This window comes from Mobula birostris, chromosome 1 (genome assembly GCF_030028105.1).
Source record: "Mobula birostris isolate sMobBir1 chromosome 1, sMobBir1.hap1, whole genome shotgun sequence".
Lineage (NCBI taxonomy): Eukaryota > Metazoa > Chordata > Chondrichthyes > Myliobatiformes > Myliobatidae > Mobula > Mobula birostris.
In genome coordinates, this window is record NC_092370.1 from 223267717 (window position 1) to 223288582 (window position 20866).

Sequence of the window (20866 nt, forward strand, 5' to 3'; positions counted from 1 at the left end):
TCCTTTGCTGTTTGTCATCTATGTCAATGATCTGGATGATAATATGGTTAACTGGATCAGCAAATTTGCAGATGACACCAACATTGGAGGTGTAGTGGACAGCAGGGAAGGTTACCATGGCTTGCAGAGAGATCTACGTCGGCTGAGAAAATGGCAGATGGAATTTAATGCAGGCAAGTGAAAGGTTTTGCACTTCGGTAGGACCGACCAGGGTAGGTCTTACACAGTAAATGGTGGGGCTCTGAGGGGTGCAGTACAACAAAATGATTTGGGAAAACAGGTGCATATTTTGTTGAAAGTGGCGTCACTGATAGATAGGGTCATAAAGAAAGCTTTTGGCACACTGGCCACAAATGGCCAAAACAGGATTTGGGATGTTTTTGTTGCAGTTGACATCGGTGAGGTCTCATTTGGAGGATTGTGTGCAGTTTTTGTCACCTACCTACAGGAAAGATGTAAATAAGGTTGAAAGACTATAGAGAAAATTTACAAGGATGTTGCTGGGCCTGGAAGACCTGAGTTATAAGGAAAAACTGAATAAATTAAGTCTGCATTCTTTAGAACATAGAAGATTGAGGTATATACAGTTATGAGGGGTATAGGTAGGGTAAATGCAACCAGGCTTTTTCCACTGAGGTTGGATGGGACTACAACCAGAGGTCATGGGTGAAGGGTGAAAAGTGACAAGTTTAAGGGGAACATGAGGGGAAACTTCTTCACTTAGAGAGTTGTGAGAGTGTGGAACAAAGTGCCAGCACGTGGTGAATGCGAGCTTGATTTCAATATTTAAGAGAAGTTTGGAGAGGTACATTTATAGGTAGTGGGAAATGGAGGTCCACGATCCTGGTGCAGTTCGATGAGAATAGGCAAGCTAAATGGTTTTGGCATGGACTAGATGGGCCGAAGGGCTTGATTCTGTGCTGTACTTCTCGATGACTGTACGAAGGATATGGATAAGGTGGATGGTCATCGTCTTTTCCCCAGGGTTGGGGAATCCTAAACCAGTGGGCTCAGAAAGAGTGGTGAGATTTAAAAGAAACCGGAAAGGTAATTTCTTTTGATAGGGTACCTGGAATGAGCTACCAGAATAAGTGGACATGATGGGTTCATTTGCAACGTTTAAAAGACATTTTGATAGGTGCGTGGAGGGGAGCAGCGTGGAGAATTATGGGCCGAATGTGGGCAACTGGATGTAGCAGATATGATACTGTGGTCAACATGGAGCAGTTTGCGTGCTTTGTCACTCTGTACTTCATCAGTAGATAAATACTGTATCTCAGTGTACCTCAGATGAGGAAAGTTTCTCTGGTTTGTGCAGCTGTCGATATTGACCTTAGGAATAGTGGGTGTTTCAGTACAGCAAGGTTGGGGTGGAGTGAAGGAACTCCTTCACTCACTTTCTGTTACACATTCCAAGATGAAAGATTTGCTTTATTTGTCATGTGTACATTGAAATATTGAAACATACAGTGAAATGCACCTTTTGTTTCAAATCAAAATATTGAGTTGTGCTGTGCAAATGTTGCCATGCTTCAGGTGCCAACATAGCATGTACAAAACTTAATAACGTTGACCCGTACGCCTTGGAAAGTGGGAGGAAACCAGAGCACTAAGAGGAAACTCATGCAGTCACAGAGAATGTACAAATTCCTTACATACTGCAGTGGGAACTGAAAACTCTGATATTACTGCTGGCACTGTAAAGCGTTATGCTATCCGCTACACCCCCCCTACAGCTGTAATTGACCAACTCCCTGTGTTGGGAGGCTGTGTGACAGAGTGGAGCCTCAACTGCAATGGACTGTGAGCCTGCTGCCTGCTTGAGGAAGGGCAGCTGACCGACACTGCTGTCGTACCTCGGGAGGGAAGCTCTTACGAGCCGGAGCAACATTCTGGTCAGTTGCATCACCATCTATCTAGTGTAGAGGCGCCTGTGCGCAAGATCCGAAAAAGCTGCAGAGGGTTGTAGACTCGGCTATCTCCATCACGGGCACGAGTGACAGCATCTTCAAAAGCCGATACCTCAAAAAGGTGGTGTCCATCATTAAGGACTGCCACCACCCAGGACCTGTCCTCTCCTCATTACTACCTTCTGGAAGGAGGTACAGAAGCCTGAAGTCACACAATCAGCATTTTATCCGATCTCTGAACCGTCCATGAACCCATGAACGCTACCTCTATTTTACTCTCTTTTTGCACTACTTATTTATTTATCCATTCATTCTTTTTTATTATAATTTAGAGTTTTTTTAAATATATTGCGGAGAACTCCTGCCACAAACCAGCAAATTTCATGACATCGGTCAGTGACAATAAACCCATTTCTCATTCTGTGCTTTGTGCCATTTTGAGATAACATGGAAATGGGAACAAAGATTGATGCATTAAATTCACAAAACTGCGAGGGCAGGAGACAGGGAGACAACATGCTGCTGAGTCTGAATAAATAGACCTAAAGCTGAGACAGCAAAAGCCCTTCCAGTGGACCAGAGCCCCGTACCTGATCTGTCTTCAGGACAATGCTCAGTCGGGTGCGCACACTGCAAGATTAAATTCAGGCTGAAATGCAGTAAGAACAGTAACAGGGGACAAGCTGCATTATCTCATGACCTTGATTTTAAACTTATAAACCTTCTGGTCTAATCGTTCAGCATCCTCTCCTGTCATAGACTCATGCTGATCAACCGAACTAATCCTATATCAGTCCATCTGTGCAAATTCTACATCAGTCCCCTTTTACTCTCCCTGCATTCCCTTTAGGGACATGCCCTCTTCTCACTTACTACCTTCAGGAAGGAGGTACAGGAGCCTGAAGACCCACCCTCAGTGATTCAGGAGTAACTTCTTTCTCCCCGCCATCAGATTTCTGAATGGTTCATGAACCCGTGAACAAATCCTCAGTGTCCGTCTTTTGCACTCACTATTTACCTGTTTTTTGATACAGTATTTTTTTTGTCTTGCGCTGTACTGCTGGCACAAAATAACAAATTTTATTGCCTATGTCAGTAATAATAAGCCTGACTCTGATTCTGGACTCCCCCCAGATTCAAACACTTCCAGATACATACAGGCAATTTACAGTGGCAATTTAACCTACTGACCTGCAAGTCTTTGGCATGTGAGAGGAAACCGGAATACCCAAAGGAATCCTAAACTGTTACAGGAGAATGTGCCAACTCCTCCACACAGAGAGCACTCAGGGTCAGGATTGAGCGTGGGTCTCTGGAGCTATGAGGCAGTTGCTCGCTTTGCCTCTATTTAGACCCCCAGCTCTCGCTGATGAGTGTCCACCTCCAGTTCTGGTCCCCTAAGCACCCTCGATTTATTTCCCTTATACCTTCGCTGACTGTGCCTTCAGCTGCTAAAACCCTGCAATTCCTTCAGCAACAATCCACTCCTTTCATATTTGCCTCCTGTACTTGAAGCTTAGACTTGGCCAAGCTTTTACTTATCTGTTCTCATATTTATTCATGTGGCTCGGTATGCTTATGTAACAGTTATGCTTCTGTGAAGCATTTTCAAATATTTTATAATGTTAGGAATCAGGACAGTTTCTTCCCCTTCGCCGTCAGCTTTCTGATATGTCCATGAACAGAACTTCAATGTTTCTTTTCTGTGCAACATTTATTTCTTTCTTAATTTATAATAATGTAATGTCTTTGCACAGTATGTACACAAATACAAGAGATTGTGCAGATGCTGGAAATCTTGAGCAATGCACACAAAATGCTGAAGGAACTCGGCAGGTCAGGCAGCATGGAGTAAACAGTCGACGTTTTGGGCCGAGGCCCTTCATCAGGTCTGGAAAGGAAGAGGGAAGAATCAGGTGGGGGGGCAGATAGCTGAGATCAGGTGAGAGGAAGATGGGTTTGTGGGGAAGGGGGATGAAGTAAGTAGCAGGGAAGGGATAGGTGGAAGGGCTGAAGAAGGAATCTGATAGTAGAGTAGTGTGGACCATAGAAGAAAGAGGAACAGGGGAACCAGTTATATTTATTACTATAAATTATTAATATTTATTATAATAAACTACAAAATAACAAATTTCACATTATATGGTGGTTATCCGTTGTGTCTGATAACACAGTGTGCGGGAGAATTTTTAAAGTGGGAAAGCTGTTGCACTGGGGCAGTTCCACTCTCACGATCTCAGAAGTCCAAGTCCAGTGGTACGAACAAGCATCACAACTGGTGTCTTGTTTAGTTACCGTGGATGACCATGACTTGTCATGCCCTTCCTGGCTATTGGATCTCACTGTAGATCTCATCCATCCAGTCCACTGGAGCTGACTTCACATGCTAGGGCAGCCATATCCCTATTTCACCGGGGTGTAGTGGGGGAGTCCAGGACCAGAGGGCACTGCCTCAGATAAAAGGAAGTCCCTTTATAATTGAGATGAGGAGGATTTGCTTTAGCCAGAGGGTAGTGAATCTGTGGAACTCATTGCCACAGATGGCTGTGGAGGCCAAGTCATTGGCTATATTTAAACCAGAGGTTGACAGGTTCTTGATTAGTAAAGGCATCAAAGGTTATGGGGAGAAGGTAGGAGAATGGATTTGAGAGGCAAAATAAATCAGCTGTGATCAAAGGAGAGAGCAGATTCTTTGGGCTGAATGGCATAATTCTGCTCCTCTGCCTTATTTTCTTATAGTCTTTTTATGTTGTTTGTTTTACTCTCACACCCAGGCCATTAGCAGCAACTTAGTGAACCTGGCCCAGGTTCAATGTATAATTGCCTTTCTGAGGTAACAGCACATCATTGCAGATCAGCCTGAGATGGATGCAACTGCTTAATCCGCTCATCCATGATGCTGGGAACGACCTTGCCTTCATTCGGTGCAGCCCTGTGAGGCCCAGAAATAGTTTAGTAATAATCTCGATGAAAAAAAACCATCGGGAGAAGTCACAGCGGAGAAGTGTAGTCAGCTAATCTCTATCTGAGTCTAATTAGGTCAGCGAGTCCTTGCCTGTCAATACTAAAATAAGAGTGTTGAAGACTGCGACCCATGTCTGGTGGCTGTGAATATAAAGGTTACTACTGGACCTCTACCACTTTAGGACACGCAGTCCTAAATGTCTTTCAGTTCAGGACTGCGCCCCTCCCTTGGTTGTTTACCCTAATCACAGTTAAATGACTCACGACAGAACGCCAGCCATTAGCATTGGCTTTCATAAATATTTAATGTATCCTGCTGCTCTGTGTGTTTGTGTGTTATTTTGGCATCACACAGTTTTGTGCTTCTTTCTGCGTAAGTCCATAAGACATATGAGCAGAATTCGGCCATTCAGACCATCAAGTCTGCTCTGCCATTCCATCATGGATGACTTATTAACCCTCTCAACCCCACTCTCCTGCTCTCACCCTGTAATCTTCCAAACTTCAAAGTAAATTTATTATAAAAGTAAATATATGTCACCATATACTACCTTGAGTTTCATTTTCTTTCATGTGTGTCCAGTAGAACAAATAAATATGATAGAATCCATGAAGCACTACACACACACAAAGAGGGACAAACAACCAATGTGCGAAGGAAGACAAATTGTGGAAATACAAAAAAAAAATAAAATCGTTAACACGAGATTCTGCAGACGCTGGAAATCCAGAGCAGCAAACACAAAATGCTGGAGGAACTCAGCAGGTCAGGCAACATCTATAGAAATGAATAAGCAGTCGATGTTTTGGTCTGACGCCCTTCTTCAGAACTGAGAAGGAAGTGGGAAGGTGCTAGAATAAACGGTGGGAGGAGGGGAAGGAGGCTAACTGTAAAGTAATAGGGCAAGCCAGGTCCAGTGCTGGAGAAGAAGGACTCTGATAGGAGAGGGAAGTGGACTATAGGAGAAAGGGAAGGAGGAGGGGACCGCTCCTCCCTAAAATCACTGATTTGTTTAGGTGGTTCAGAAGTATGTTTCTTAAAGGGAAATTATAGGCTGCAGTTTGCAACAATAGTAGCTCAAAAGAAGCACAGTATATCTAGAAATTTTGTGAGCTGCCCACAAACTGTCACCGTTTATCTCCTGCTGTCTCCCCCTAACTTTTGACACTTTTACTAAAGAACCAATCAACCTTTGCTTTACATATACCCAATGACTTGGTCTCCAGAACCACCTTTAGCATTGAATTCCACAGATTCACCAACCTCTGGCTAAAGAAGTTCTTCCTCCAAAAGGGGCGTTATTGTATTCTGACTGCAACAGGGCTTCACACTCATCTGTGTCTGTTTTCCATTTTCCTGCCCCAGGGAATAATGATGAGGTGTGGAACGCACTGTCCAGACAGGCTGATTGAGGCTAAAATCCTCGGACTATTTTAAAATAGCCAAAATCTATGTGTGTTCCTACATCTTAAGTAGACAGAGATTTAAAGATAAAGGATCAGTATTTGTCATACGTACATCGCAACTTATGGTGAAATGCGCCATTTGCGTCAACAGCCAGCACAGACCAAGGATTGTGCTGAGGGACGCCCGCAAATGTCACCACGCTTCTGGCGCCAACATAGCATGCCCACAACTCACTAACCCTAGCTTGTATGTCTTTGGAATGTGGGAGGAAACTCACGCGGTCACGGGGAAAACGTACAAACTCCTCTCAGGCAGTGGCGGAATTTAACCTGCTTCGGGTCGCTGGCACTGTAATAGCGCTATGCTATCGTGCTACTCTAAATTAACAGCCTTTATAGGGTCGGGCCTAAAGTCACCTTCACCATCATTTTGGAGAATTTCAACCAGGTCAGCCTGAGAGAAAATCACTAAATAATTACCTTCAACAAATCACTTATAGTACCAGACCACTGTTACACCACCATAAAGAATGCCTACTGTGCTGTTCCACGCCTTCACTTCAGGAAGTCTGATCACCTGGCTGTACTGCTGCTCCCTGAGTATTGGCAGAGACTGAAGACTACAGCACTAGTAGTGAGGACCAGAAAGAATGGACAAAGGAAGCACAGCAGCACTTACAGGACTGCTTTGAATTGGTGGAGTGAACTGTATTCAGGGACTTATCTAAGAATCTGGATAAATATGCTGCAATTGTTACCGACTTCATTAAAACCTGCGTGGATGAGTGTGTGCTTATGAAAACTTGCTGTACATTCTCAAACCAAAAGCTGTGGATGAGGGCTAGATCTGTGACATTTAAATCTGGTGACCCAGGTCTGTACAAGAACACCAGGTATGACTTGCACAGGGCTATTTCAAGAGCGAAGAGACAATTCTGAGTGAGGTTGGAGGTGACATCAGATGCATGTCAACTCTGGCAGGGTCTGCAAGACATTACCTCCTATTAAATGAAACCCAATAGCATGAATGGCAGTGATGCTTCACTACCAGATGAGCTCAACACCTTCCATGCCCACTTTGAAAGGAAGGATATAACTACAGCTGTGAAGATCCATGCTGCACCCAGTGACACTGTGATCTCTGTCTCGGAGGCTGATGTTAAGCTGTCTCTAAGGAGGGTGAACTCTCACAAGGTGGCAGGTCTTGATGGAGTACCTGGTGAGGCTCTGAAAACTTTTGCTAAACAACTGGCAGGTGTATTCAAGGACATTTTCAACCTCTCACTGCTACGGTCAGAAGTTCCCACCTGCTTCAAAAAGGCAACAACTACGCCAGTGCCCAAGAAGAGTAGTGTGAGCTGCCTTATTGACTGTCATCCAGTAGCACTCACATCTGTGGTGATTAAATTCTTTGAAAGGTTGGTCATGGCTAGAATCAACTCCTGCCTCAGCCAGGATCTGAACCCACTGTAATTTACCTATCTTCACAATAAGTCTACTACGGCAGATGCAATTCAGTGGCTCTTCACACAACCTTAGACTACCTGGACAATACAAACACCTGTGTCAGGATGCTGTTCTTTGAGTATAGCTTGGCGTTCAACACCATCATTCCCACAATCCTGATTGATAAGTTACAGAACCTGGGCCTCTGTACCTCCCTTTGCAATTGGATCTTCGACTTCCTAACTGGAAGACCACATTCTGTGCAGATTGGTGATAATATCTCTTCCTCGCTGACGATCAGCACTGGTGCACCTCAGGGGTGTGTGCTTAGCCCACTACTCTACTCTCTCTATACCCATGACTGTGTGTCTAGTATAGCTCAAATGCCATCTATAAATTTGCTAATGATACAACCTTTGTTGGCAGAATCTCGGATGGAGATGAGAGGGTTTTCAGGAGTGAGATATATCAGCTAGTTGAGTGGTGTTACAGCAACAACCTTGCACTCAGTGTCAGTAAGATGAAAGAACTGATTGTGGACTTCCGGAAGGGTAAGATGAGGGAACATGAACCAATCCTCATGGAGGGATCAGAAGTGGAAAGAGAGAGTAATTTCAAGTTCCTGGGTGTCAAGATCTCTGAGGATCTAACCTGACCCCAACATAATGATGCAGCTATAAAGAAGACAAGACAGCAGCTATATTTCATTAGGAGTTTGAAGAGATTTGGTTTGTCCACTAAAGCACTCAAAAACTTCTTTGTATGTACCATGGAGAACTTTCTGACAGGTTGCATCACTGTCTGGTATGGCGGGGTGGGGCGGGGGGCGCTACTACACAGGACTGAAAGAAGCTACAGAAAGTCATAAGATTAGTCAGATCCAACTTAGGTACTAGCCTCCATTGTACCCAAAACATCTTCAAGGAGCAGTGCCTCAGAAAGGCAACATCCATTACTAAGAACCCCATCACCCAGGGCATGCCCTCATCTCATTGCTACCATCAGGAAGGAGGTGCAAAAGCCTGAAGGCACCCACTCAATGATTCAGGGACAGTTTCTTCCCCTCTGTCATCTGATTTCAAAATGGACCTTGAACCCATGAACATTACCTTACTTTTTAAAAAATATGTTATTTTTGGTTTTTTTGCACCATTTTAATCTATTCAATATTTACTATAATTGATTTACATATTTATTTATTTTTCTTTCTAAATTATTATGTATTACTTTGAACTGCTGCTGCTCAGTTAACAAATTTCATGACACATGCCTGTGATAATACACTTGAATCAGATTAGAGGTTGGGACTCTATATTGCAACATTAAAAAGCACCATTTAAACCACACTGAGCATTTCTATTTCCACACTATAGAAAGGGTGTGCTTGCACTGCGATTTTAAGATATTTTATTGTTCTATTTGATATATAAATGCCATTCTGAATGTCATATGATAGGTTCTCCATAAATATTGTGTTCAATGAGTTCTGGAGCAAGTACATCTCTTGGATTTTAAGATGTAAATGGCTTTTACCAACCTAACTTGCTGCTGGGATTGTAAATTTGTTTAATATTATTATCACATCTACTGATCTTTCTTCTACATGCCATCCATAAGGCAGAATAAAAGATAACGGTGACAGAGACACTGCAGTGCAGGAGATCAACATGGTGCAAGGTCAGAACCAGGTAGATTGTGAGTCCATTTTATACTATGGAAACATTATAACAGCAGGTGCCTGTTAGTACATGCTTTCCTCTGCTCTGTCCAACTTCATCTGAAGCGACTCGGATCCTGTTGGGATTCAGTTCCAGGGCTGATGAGTGCCCTCAGAACCTTGCTCTGGTTGTCACTGTGGACAGTGACTATTTTGTACGGCATTACCACGCCCTCAGTACCTTGTGTTCTCTGATATATTAGGAGCCTCTTTCTGAAGGGATACTCAGTGGGATGAGTGATTAGTAGTAAAGTGTGGGAGCATGTCTGTCATTCCCAAACCTGTGCTAACGTTATTCCTGGCTTGTCCGTGAAATACACCTGGACTCTGATTCAGAGCAAGAATGCCAGCTGATTTCAAAGATTCAAAAGGTTCAGTGGTTCAAAGGTTCATTTATTTTCAAAGCATGAATCCATATCCGACTCTGAAATTCATCTTCTCCAGATAGTCATGAAACAAAGAAAGAACATGAAAGTCGTACAGGGAGAAACATCAACCCTCCCCCGCACAAGAAAGAATGGCATCCCGATCATTAATCCCTAAAACCCCCTCTCCACTGCACAAAATGAAACAGGAACATTGACCCCCAATTAACATCCCCTCCCCACACAAATAGACCAACAGAACATCAATCCCTAAACACCCTTCCCTTGATTAACAAAATGGAAAAATAATGGGCAATAAAAAACACAGAATATTAAAACCCATAAATCTGAAGATGTCCACAGTCCATAAATGGAATAGTCCAATCCATAAGTGCAGAACCACAGACACTACACGAACGCAGCAACGCCCAACCCACCTGCTACAGCGAGCCACACAGCGACAGGCCGCTTACAGACTCCTTCACAGCAGCGATCAAAAGGAAGGCAGTTGGCGCTGAACTCTCACTCGCCTTCCGGGTTCGCCGCGATGCTTCCTTCCCACAAAAGATTAGCTTTATTTGTCACACGTAAATTGAAAGATCCAAATATATTGTGAAATGCGTTATTTGTGTCAATGACCAACACAATCCAAGGATGTGCTTGGGTAAGCCCGCAAGCATTTCCATGCTTCCAACACCAACATAGGATGCCCTCTATTTACTGACCATAACCTGTATGTTTTTGGAATATAGGAGGAAACCAGAGCACCTGGGGGAAACCCATGTAGTCACAAGGAGAATGTGCAAACTCCTTACAAACAGCAGTAGGAATTGAACCCCAGTTACTGGTGCAGTAACACATTGTGCTCACTATTGCACCATCGATACACCATTTATTCTGAGCTCAGTTGTAGAATACTTGATTCCCTCTTCCTCGCCACCATAGCATTGGCCAGGGATGTATGGCCCAGTTGCACTCAGCAACTGATGATGCCTAACTGCTGAGACATAATGAGATAGGTCAGCCAGAAGTTCAGGTTTCACTTGGAAACCAGACTAAGCCTCCTGCTGTGTTAGAGTTGTCACCCTCAGTGGAGATGTAATCCTGAACTCTGTCTGTCTCCTGCAGGTGGATACACAACAGTGTTCACAGACAGGTTCTCCACAGCTTTAACGTGAGAGGGGAAAGAATTAATTGAACCTGAGAAGCAACTTTCTTACCCAGAGAGTGGTGGTTAAGTGGATCAAGCTGTCAGGGGAAGTGGTTGAGGCAAGTTCAATAATAACCTTGGCAAACTTATAGAGGTGTGTGTTGGAAAGTGTGCTGGCTGGCTGTGTTACAGCTTGGAATGGAAACACCAGTGCCTTGGTGCAGAAAATCCTACAAAAGGTAGTGGATTTGGTTCAGTCCGTCATGGGTAAAACCTTCCCAACCATTGAGCACATCTACATGAAATGTTGCCTTAGAAAAGCAGCATCCTTCATCAAAAATCCTCACCACCCTTTCTTGCAGCTGCCATCAAGTAGAAGGTACAAATGTCTCAGGACTCGCACCACCAGGTTCAAATACAGTTACCACCCCTCAACCATCAGGCTCTTGAACAAAAGGGGATAACTACACTCATTCTACTAACCTACTTCTGGTGTTCCCACAACCAACGGTCTCACTTTAAGGACTCCTTGTCTTATTTTTCATGCTCGTTATTTATTGCTATTTATATATATTTGCTTTGCTCGGTTTGTTGTCCATTGATCCTGTTTACAGTTACTGTTCTATAGATTTGGTAACATGTATGTACTGTGATAATAAATTTTACTTTGAATATTTAAAAGGTTCAAAGGTAGAAAAGGTTTAGGGGGATAAGTATCAAGTGCTACCAAATGGGACTAAGGTGGGGATTTTGGTCGGCATGGACCAGTTGGGCTGAAGGGCCTGTTTCCATGCTGCATTATTCTATGACTCTATTATCATTCACAGGGATGTTACCAGCACTGGAAGGCTTGAGTTATGAGGACGAGTTGGGGCATTTCTCCCTGGACTGTAGGAGGCTGAGGCATGACCTTACAAAACTCATAAAGAACAAGAGGGATGTTGATGAGGTGAATGGTCAGTCCTATCCCAAGGATAGGTGAGTCTAAGATTAGGGAGCTTTGGTTTAAGGTGAGAGGGGAAAGTTTAAAAGGGACCTGAGAGGCAACTTTTCCACACAGGTAGTGGTGGGTGTAAGAGGAGAGCTGTTGGAGAAGGTAATAGAGGTGGTTACAATTACAGTGTCTAAAAGACATTTTGGCAGGTTTGGTGGGATCAATCACAGACAAATGGGACTAGCTTAGATAGACATTGTGATCATTATAGATGAGCATTTTTAAAGGACCTGTTGATGTGCTGTATAGAAGCAGCTTCTTCCCCTCCACCATCAGATTTCTGAATGGTACGTGAACTCATGAAAACTACTTAATTATTCTTTTCTACTTGCAGTATTTATTTATTTTGTAATTTATACTAATTTTATGTACTTCACTGTACTGCTAACACTAAACGAGCTCCACATCCTGTAAGTCAGTGATAATAAACCTGATTCAGATTCTATGACTAAATGCAGCAGGGTATCTCCCTCTCCCCCCAATAACCTTCTGGGCTGTGAGTTCCAGATGCCCTACACCCTCTGGGGGAAACTGTTTTCCTAATTTCTAACAATTACATTAAATCCATGTTGACCGATTTCTGCTGGGGCCTTTCCTATTTGATTTAGGACTCACCTAATGTTACATCTACAGAAGTTTATTGAGGAAGTCTGTCTTTGGGCAAAAGAATCAACAATGCTGTTTATTTTTCATTTTAACTTTTCATTTTATGATGAGATTAAATTGAGTTATTATTCTGTAGCACACACTCAGAATTTTTAATAAGTTCAGCTCCTTCAAGGAACACAGGGGCTATTTGTGGCCTGTTTCGTTATCTCATCCTTGCTGATGTCTAATGCCCTTTCAAATGAGTCTGTCTTTTATTGAGATGCTAATTGGTTCAGCTCTTATCTCTCTGTTTGTTAACCACATCTCTTGTCTGTATCCAGCATACATAGGTATGTAAGATACCAAGAAATCTTGCATAGCAAATAAAGTTGAACATCTTGTCTTGACCATCAAAGCATTAATCACCGTGTTGCTGTAGGAGAGTTGGGCATTTTGGGGTTGTTAGGATTCTTAAAATGTATTCAGAGCTGGTTAATTTTCAACTCTTCCCAATAGGTGTGTGATAAAAGTTTTCACTACCATGCACCCGTGTTCTGCCCAAAATTGTCTTGATTTTCCTGCTTTTTTATTATTCAGGGTGGCAGGTTTCTGAGGCACAACCAAGGAGAAATAGATCATAAACACAAAAGATTCTGCAGATGCTGGAAATCTTGAGAACACACACAAAATTCTGGAGGAACACTGCAAGTCAGGCGATGTGTATTGGGGGGGGTGAAAAACAGTCGATGTTTCGGGCTGAGACCCTTCACGGGACAGGAGGAAGTAGAACTGGCTGGGATCTCCCACTTTAATTTCACTTCCTACTCCCACACTGACATGAGTGTCCACGGCCTCCTCTAATGGCAAGTTGAGGCTAGAGGAAGAGCACCTCACTTTTCGCCTTGGTGGTCTCTAACCTGACAGCATGAATGTCAATTTCTCTCATTTATGGTAACCACTGGCCTTGATTTTCCCTTATCCCACCAGCCCACATCACTAAATCTCTTCCCCTCCCTTCCCTTCTCAGTCTGCCCATCACCCACACCTTCCTTCCTTTAGTTCCCCTCCTCACCTGCTTCCTTTTATTCCATGGTCCACTGTCGTCTCCATCATCTTCAGCCTGTTATCCCTTCCAACCATCATTTCCCAGCTTCTTACATCATTCGTGGTCTTGCCCCTTCACCTGCTTATCAGCACCCCCACCCCAGATCCCCCAGCTCTTGCTCCACCCCTTCCCCTGTACTTTTTATACTGGCTCTCTCCGCTCTTCCTTTCCAGTCCAAGTGAAGGATCTTGACCCAAAACATCAACTGTCCACTTCCCTCCATAGGAACTCAGCAGCTACCTGACCTGCTGAGTTCTTCAGCTTTTTGTGTGTTGCATAGGAAGAATTTGAGCCAGGAGTAAGTGATTTGGCCCCTTGTGCATGATGCTCCATTCAGTAAGATCAAGCAGCTCTTCCCTGTTCACTAACTGTCGCTGATATTAGTATCTATAGGTTTATTGATCTCTCTTTCAATGGAGTGCTGGGTATTGGTGGAGTATTTCCAGAGCTTTCTGGTACTATCTGCACACTGCTCCTTTTCTAGCCTGCTCTGAAGCAACCTAGTAATTATACAGAGTCACGTAGTTCTAGCATGGAAACAGGCCCTTTGTTCCAGCTTACCCATGCTAAAGGTGTTGCCCAGCAAGCCAATCCCATCTGCCCATGTTTACTCCATAGCCCTCTAAACCTCTAATCAATAGCGTTGAGACTTCATTGGTGTCCAGTTTGAAAAAAAAAATAATTGCTATAAACTTACAGCTTCTCATTTCTCTGAGTGCTTCACATACAAAAATAGCACTTGATACTCATATGCAGTTAAATTTTGACCCATATATTGGACACAGCACATTGGAAATATGGGCTGAGAGAACATCAAAGTGCATTCAGTTCATCTGGTAGCATCATATGATCATAAGCAATAATGCTGACAAAACAGCATGCTACCAGTCTCTGTTACCCAGGCATGGACTTGAGAGACCTGGGAACTATACATTCATACATGGTGTGTTGCCTAGCAAGCTAGTCCCATCTGCTCACATTTGCCCCATAGCCCTCTAAACCTCTCCTACCTATGTACTTATACAGATCCCTTTTAATGTGCTCACATCAACCACTATTTCTGGCAGATCATTCCAAATATGCACCCCACCCCCTGTGCAAGAAGAAACCACCCCTGATGTCTCTTAAATCTCTCTCCTCTGATCTTAAACTCTATGCCCTCTTGTTTTTAGTAGTCCCTCCCTGGGAAAAAGAGAATGTGCTTTCATCCAGTCTATGCCCTCTTGGTCTTGTATACCTCTTTCAAGTCACCCTTCAATCTCCAATGTTCCAGGGAATAAAGTCCCAGACTACCCTTGCCTGAAAGTGATTAATGTTTGTGCTTTTTCCTTGCTATTAGTTAGATCATTTAATGGGGTTTGCCATTCACTTGCTTGATGGTATCATAATGGCTGGAAACCTAGGAACCTCTGGATCTTAGAGTTTAAAGATAGCTTTATTTGTCACATGTACTGTACATTGAAATATCAAAACATACAGTGAAATGTGTTGTTTGCATCAACTCCCAACACAGTCCGAGGATGTGCTGGGTGGCCCACAAGTGTCGCCACACTTCTGGCACCAACATAGCATGCCCACAACTTATTAACCCGAACCCGTACGTCTTTGGAGTGTGGGGGGAAATCGGAGCACCCGTAGGAAACTCACTCAGTCATAGGGAGAACATACATACACCTTATAGACAGCCAGAAGAATTTGACCCCAGTGTTCTGATTGCGCAAAGCATTACGCTAACCAGTGTGCTACCATGCCACTATTTAACAGTGGCACATACCAGGAAAAGAGGATCTCCAATTTTTGAGCAGCCTTTTGTCTCTAGTGTGCTTAGGCACATAAAGTGCCAAGACTTAACCCTTGTCATTTAACTCTTGGAGTCAGGTATCCATTCTGGTGAATCTATATGGATCTTCCTCTGAGGTCAAAATGTCTTCAGGACTAGGGTGCTCAGGGTGCTCCAACAGAAGTGTGACTACAGACTTCTTCCCTGAAAACAGGGACACCAGGAGGCAAGGTGGTGAAGAAGGCATTTGACACATTTGTTGTCTTAGGTCAATGCACGGAGTAAAAGAGTTTGGTTGTATGTCACAACTGTTTAAGTTGTTGGTGAGACCTTGCCAGAAATACTGTGTGAGTTTTGGATATCCAGTTAAAGTTAAAGATTAAAGACTAGATTTATTTGTCACTTCCATGAAACCACACACATTGTTTGCATCAACAACCAACGCAGTCCAAGGATGAGTTGGGTAAATCCACAATTTATTAACCGTAAACCATACTTCTTTGGAGCAGTTGTATGAGAGGAAACAGGAGCATTTGGAGGAAACCCATGCAGTCACAAGGAGAACTCTTTACAGACAGCAGTGGAAATTGAACCCTGATTCCTGGCGCACTAAAGCATTAAGCTAACTACTACGTTACCTTGCCGCCTGATGGGAAGGATGTCATTATGCTGGAAGGGGTATAGAAAAGATCTATTAGGACCAGAGAGGATTAATTTATCAGGAGAGGTTGGATGATAGAAAAATGGAGGGCTATGTGGGAGGGAAGGGTTAGGCTGATCTGAGTGTAGGTTAAAAAGTTGACACAACGTTGATTGTACCATCTTGTATGGTTCTGTGTTCTCTGTTTTTTCTGTATCGTGGAGACTAAGGTGTCCTGAGGGAAGTCTGAAATCATGAGGGACATAAATGGGGCTAATGATCACAGTCTTTTTCCTAGCATCAGGAACTGTAAAACTGGAGGGCACAGGTTTAAGGTTGGGGGAGGGGGGACTTAAAGGAGACTTGAGGGGCAACTTTTTCACACAGTGAGTAGTGTGCCAGATAAAATGGTAGAGGCAGGTACAATTACAACATTTAATAGACATGTATACAGGTACAAAGGTAGAAAATGTTTGAAGGATGTGGGCTAAACACAGTCATATGGGACAAGCTCACTTAGGTACGTCTATAGCATGGACAAGTTGGGACAAAGGGCCTGTTTCTGTGCTGTATATGAGCTTTATTTGTCACAGGTACAGTACATCAATACATTGAAGCATGCAGTGAAATGCATTGTTTGTGCCAAATCACATCAGCAAGGATTGTGCTGGGCAGCCTTACAAGTGTTGCCCACATCTGGCACCAACATAGCGTGCCCTCAACTCACTAACCCTAACCGGTATGTCTTTAGAGTGAGGGTTGAAACAAGAAGAAACCCACATGCTCACAGGGAGAACATACAGATTCCTTACAGAGAATGGTGGGAATTGAACCCAGGCGCCTGGCACTGTAATCACATTACTCTAATCGCTACGCTATCATACGCTGACTCACTTATCCACTCTTGTTCTCTTCTACTCTGGTTCTATAGTGTGACTTAATTATTTTGCATCAGTCTTCACTGTGGAAGACACTAGCAGTATGGTGGAAGTTCCAAGTGTCGGTGGTCATGGAGTCATTGAAGTTACCATTACTAAGGAGAAGGGTCTTGGGAAAGGTTCTTGTTCTGAAGGTAGGTAAGTCACCTGGGCCAGATGGTCTACACCCCAGGGTTCTGAAAGAGGTCACTGAAGAGATTATGGAGGCATTAGTAATTATCTTTCAAGAATCACTAGATTCTTGAATGATTCCGGAAGACTGGAAAATTGCAAATGTCAATCCACTCTTGAAGAAGGGAGAGAGACAGAAGAAAGGAAATTATAGGCCAGTTAGTCTGACCTCAGGAGTTAGAATGCACGGTAATTATGGGAAAGATTGAAGGGAAGAAAGCAAGAGGAATGCAAAGACAAATGATGATGGAGACAGTAGCCAGAGAACTGGAAATGAATACCAATGAATTGATCCACTTGACCCGAAACAGGAGTGTGTGGGCCATGGCAGTCAAAGCTCAAACTGGGCATGACACCTGATGATGATGAGTCTGACCTCAGTGGTTGGGAAGATGTGGAGTCAATTGTTAAGGATGGAGTTTTGGGGTACTTGGAGGCACATGATAAAATAGACCATAGTCAGCATGGTTTCCTCAAGGGAAAATCTCACCTGACAGATCTGCCTGACAAAACTGGTTGGCTGCCAGTGGCTAGTAGTGTTCCATAGGGGTCTATATGGGGATCGGTTAAATGTTAATGATTTGGATAATGGAATTGATGGCTTTGTTGCAAAGTTTGCAGATGATACAAAGGTAGGTGAAGGGCCAGGTAGTTTTGAGGAAGGAGAGGGGCTACAGAAGGACTTAGATCAGGGGAATGGACAAAGAAATTGCAGATAGAATACAGTGTCAGGGTCATGCACTTTGATAGAAGAAATGGTTGATTATTTTCTAAATGGAGAGAAAATACAAAAAAAATGGAGTGCAAAGGAACTTGGGAATGCTTGTGCAGGATTCCCTAAAGGTTAATTTGTAGATTGAGGCTGTGGTGAGGCAGGCAAATGCAATGTTAACACTCATTTTGAGAGGACTAGAATATAAAAGCAAGGGCATAATATTGAGACTTTATAAAGCACTGGTGAGGCCTTACTTAGAGTATTGTGAGCAATTTTGGGTCCCTTATCTTAGAAAGGATGTGCTGAAACTGGAGAGGGTTCAAAGGAGGTTCACAAAAATAATTCCAGGTTGAACTGCTTTGTCATCTGAAAAGCATTTGATGAGCCTGTATTCACTGGATTCAGAAGAATGAGGGATGACCTCATTGAAACCTGTTGAATGGTGAAAGGACTTGATAGGCTAGATGTGGAGTGAATATTTCCTATGGTGGGAGAGTCTGACCAAAGGACACAGCCTAGGAATAGAGGGGCAGAGATGAGAAGGAATTTCTTTAACCAGTGAGTGGTGAATCTGTGGAATTCGTTGCCACAGGCAGCTGTGGAAGCTAAGTCTGTATGTATATTTAAAGCAGAGGTTGATAGATTCTTGATTGGTCAGGGCATGAAGGGACACAGGGAAAAGGCTGGTGATTGAGGCTGAGAGGAAAAATGGATCAGCCATGATAAAATGGGGGAGAAGACTCAATGGGCCAAATGGCCTAATTCTGCTCCTATGTCATGTGGTCTTGTTTTCAATAGTCCTCCTGAATAAACCCTAATCTCTTTGGATCTTCGCAGCAAGTATTTTCTTCCACTTAGAAAACGCTGTGTTTGATTCTCTTCAGGCCCAGTATGAATGACCTCATACTGAAATCCATCTGCCACAATCCCGCCCATTCATTCAATCTATTAATATCTCTTTGTAACTTGATGCAGCCATCCACCCTGCTTACAATGCTTCCAATATTTGTGTCATCAGCATACTTTGATATATAGCTTTCCATCCATCTTTTAAGTCATTTATAAATACAGTAAATAGTTGAGAACCCAGCACAGATCCCTCCAGGACACACTGCCAAATTGAACACCTGCCAATTATCCCTATTCTTTGTCTCTTACTGCTTGACCATTTTCCTTACCAGATCAGTTGCTTGTGTATTTAGTTCCAGGAATCTTAAATGCAGCTAACAGCTTTATCAAATGTCTCAGAGTCATAGAGCCATACAGCACAGAAGCAGGCCCTTCTGCCCATCTAGTCCATGCTGAACTGATACTCTGCCTCATCCTATTGACCCGCACCTGAACCATAGTCCTCCATGCCCCTCCTATCCATGTACTTATCTAAACAGCTCTTAAATGTAACCAGCATCCACCACTTCTGCTTGAAGCTCGTTCCTCACTCTCACCACCCTCTAAGTAAAGAAGCTCCCCGTCATGTTCCCCGTAAGTGGGTTCACCTTTCATCCTTAATCCATGATGTATAGTTCTAGTTTCACCCAACCTTAGTGTAAAAAGCCTCCTTGCATTTACTTTATGTATACCTTTCATAAATCTTAATGCCTCTAACAAATCTCTTCATTCTCCTATGCTCCAGAGCATAAGGTCCTAATCTATTCAACCTTTTCCTCTAACTCAACTCCTCAAGTCCCGACAACGTCCTTCTAAATGTTCTATGCACTCCTTCGATCTTTTGGAAATCATATTTACAGTAATATCCTTGTTTGCCAATTCAGAAGACTATGCTTTGTGCTGCACAGTTGATGATACTGATCGAGTAGCACTACTAAGCATCCTGGTTAATATTTTTTCTGCAGAAAATATGAATGTACCTCTTCCTATAGATGCTGCCTGGCCTGCTGCATTCAGCAGCATTTTTTGTATGTGTTGAATGAAATATGATTACTTGCTATCATTGCTGGCCAGCTTTGTCTAACAGACTAACAACAATGACTACATGGAGGGACTGGCTGGAAAACTCTTTACAGTGTCCAAAGGTTTTGAAGATTATATTAGGACCATAAGCAGGAGAAGTAGACTAACTGGCCCCTGGAGCCCAGTCTGCCATTTGGTTAAGTCATTCGAATCCAATCTTCATCTCAACACCCACCTTTTTTTCTTAGGCTTTGATTCTGCATGTATAGAACACAGAATAATATAGAACAGGACAGACCCTTGGCCCACAATATTATGCAGACCTTTTTAACCTGTTCCAAAATAAATCTAACCCTTCCCTCCCACTTAGCCCTCCGTTTCCCTTCAAATTTCAAAGTAAATTTAACATAGTACATATATGTCATCATATACTACCCATTTTCTTGCAGGCATTCTGAGTAGAAATACAGTAGAATCAATGAAAATCCTCACACAACTGATAAACAACAAATGTGCAAAAGAAGATAATCTATGCAAGTACAAAAATAAATAATACAGAGACCATGAGTTGTAGATTCCTTGAAAATGAGTCCATAGGTTGTGGAATCACTTCAGTGTTGAGGTGAGTGTAGTTATCTACGCCAGTTCAGGAGCCTGATGGTTAAAGGGCAACAACTGTTCCTGAAACTGGTGCTGTGGAATCTAGGGTTTCTGTGCCTCTTTCCTGATGGCAGCAATGAGGAGAGAGCATGGCCTGGGTGGTGGGATGATGGATGCTGCTTTCCTGTGGCAGTGCTGTGTGAGGATGTGCTCCCGTTAACCTTCGATGCATGGAGTAGATTTCTGTGAAACGTAATTTGTAGGTTGTACTTTACCGCTCAAACCATCTCAAGTAAAATAAAATATAATACCTCAACACTTACCAAAAATGTTCTCATTGTTCTGGAGAACTGCATGCAATTCTAGAGATCAAGAGAGACATGATGAAAGCATATTCACATTAAAGTGGAATGTACCAACTATAGATGATTCCTTTGTATCTTTAAGACAGAACTGAATAAGTAT

At 43.0% G+C, this 20866-nt stretch overlaps 1 protein-coding gene across 3 annotated transcripts in view; it reads left to right on the plus strand.

Moving 5' to 3' along the window:
• brf1b (BRF1 general transcription factor IIIB subunit b) overlaps positions 1–20866 on the plus strand; it is a 460829-nt gene that overhangs the window by 371938 nt on the left and 68025 nt on the right. Inside the window, exon 16 of one of the 3 annotated variants that reach the window (XR_011887761.1) lies at positions 11787–11937. The exons of the other annotated variants lie outside the window; for them this stretch is intronic. The gene's annotated coding sequence lies outside the window, so the exon portion shown is untranslated. The remainder of the gene's footprint in view (positions 1–11786; positions 11938–20866) is intronic. 3 annotated transcript variants of the gene reach the window in all.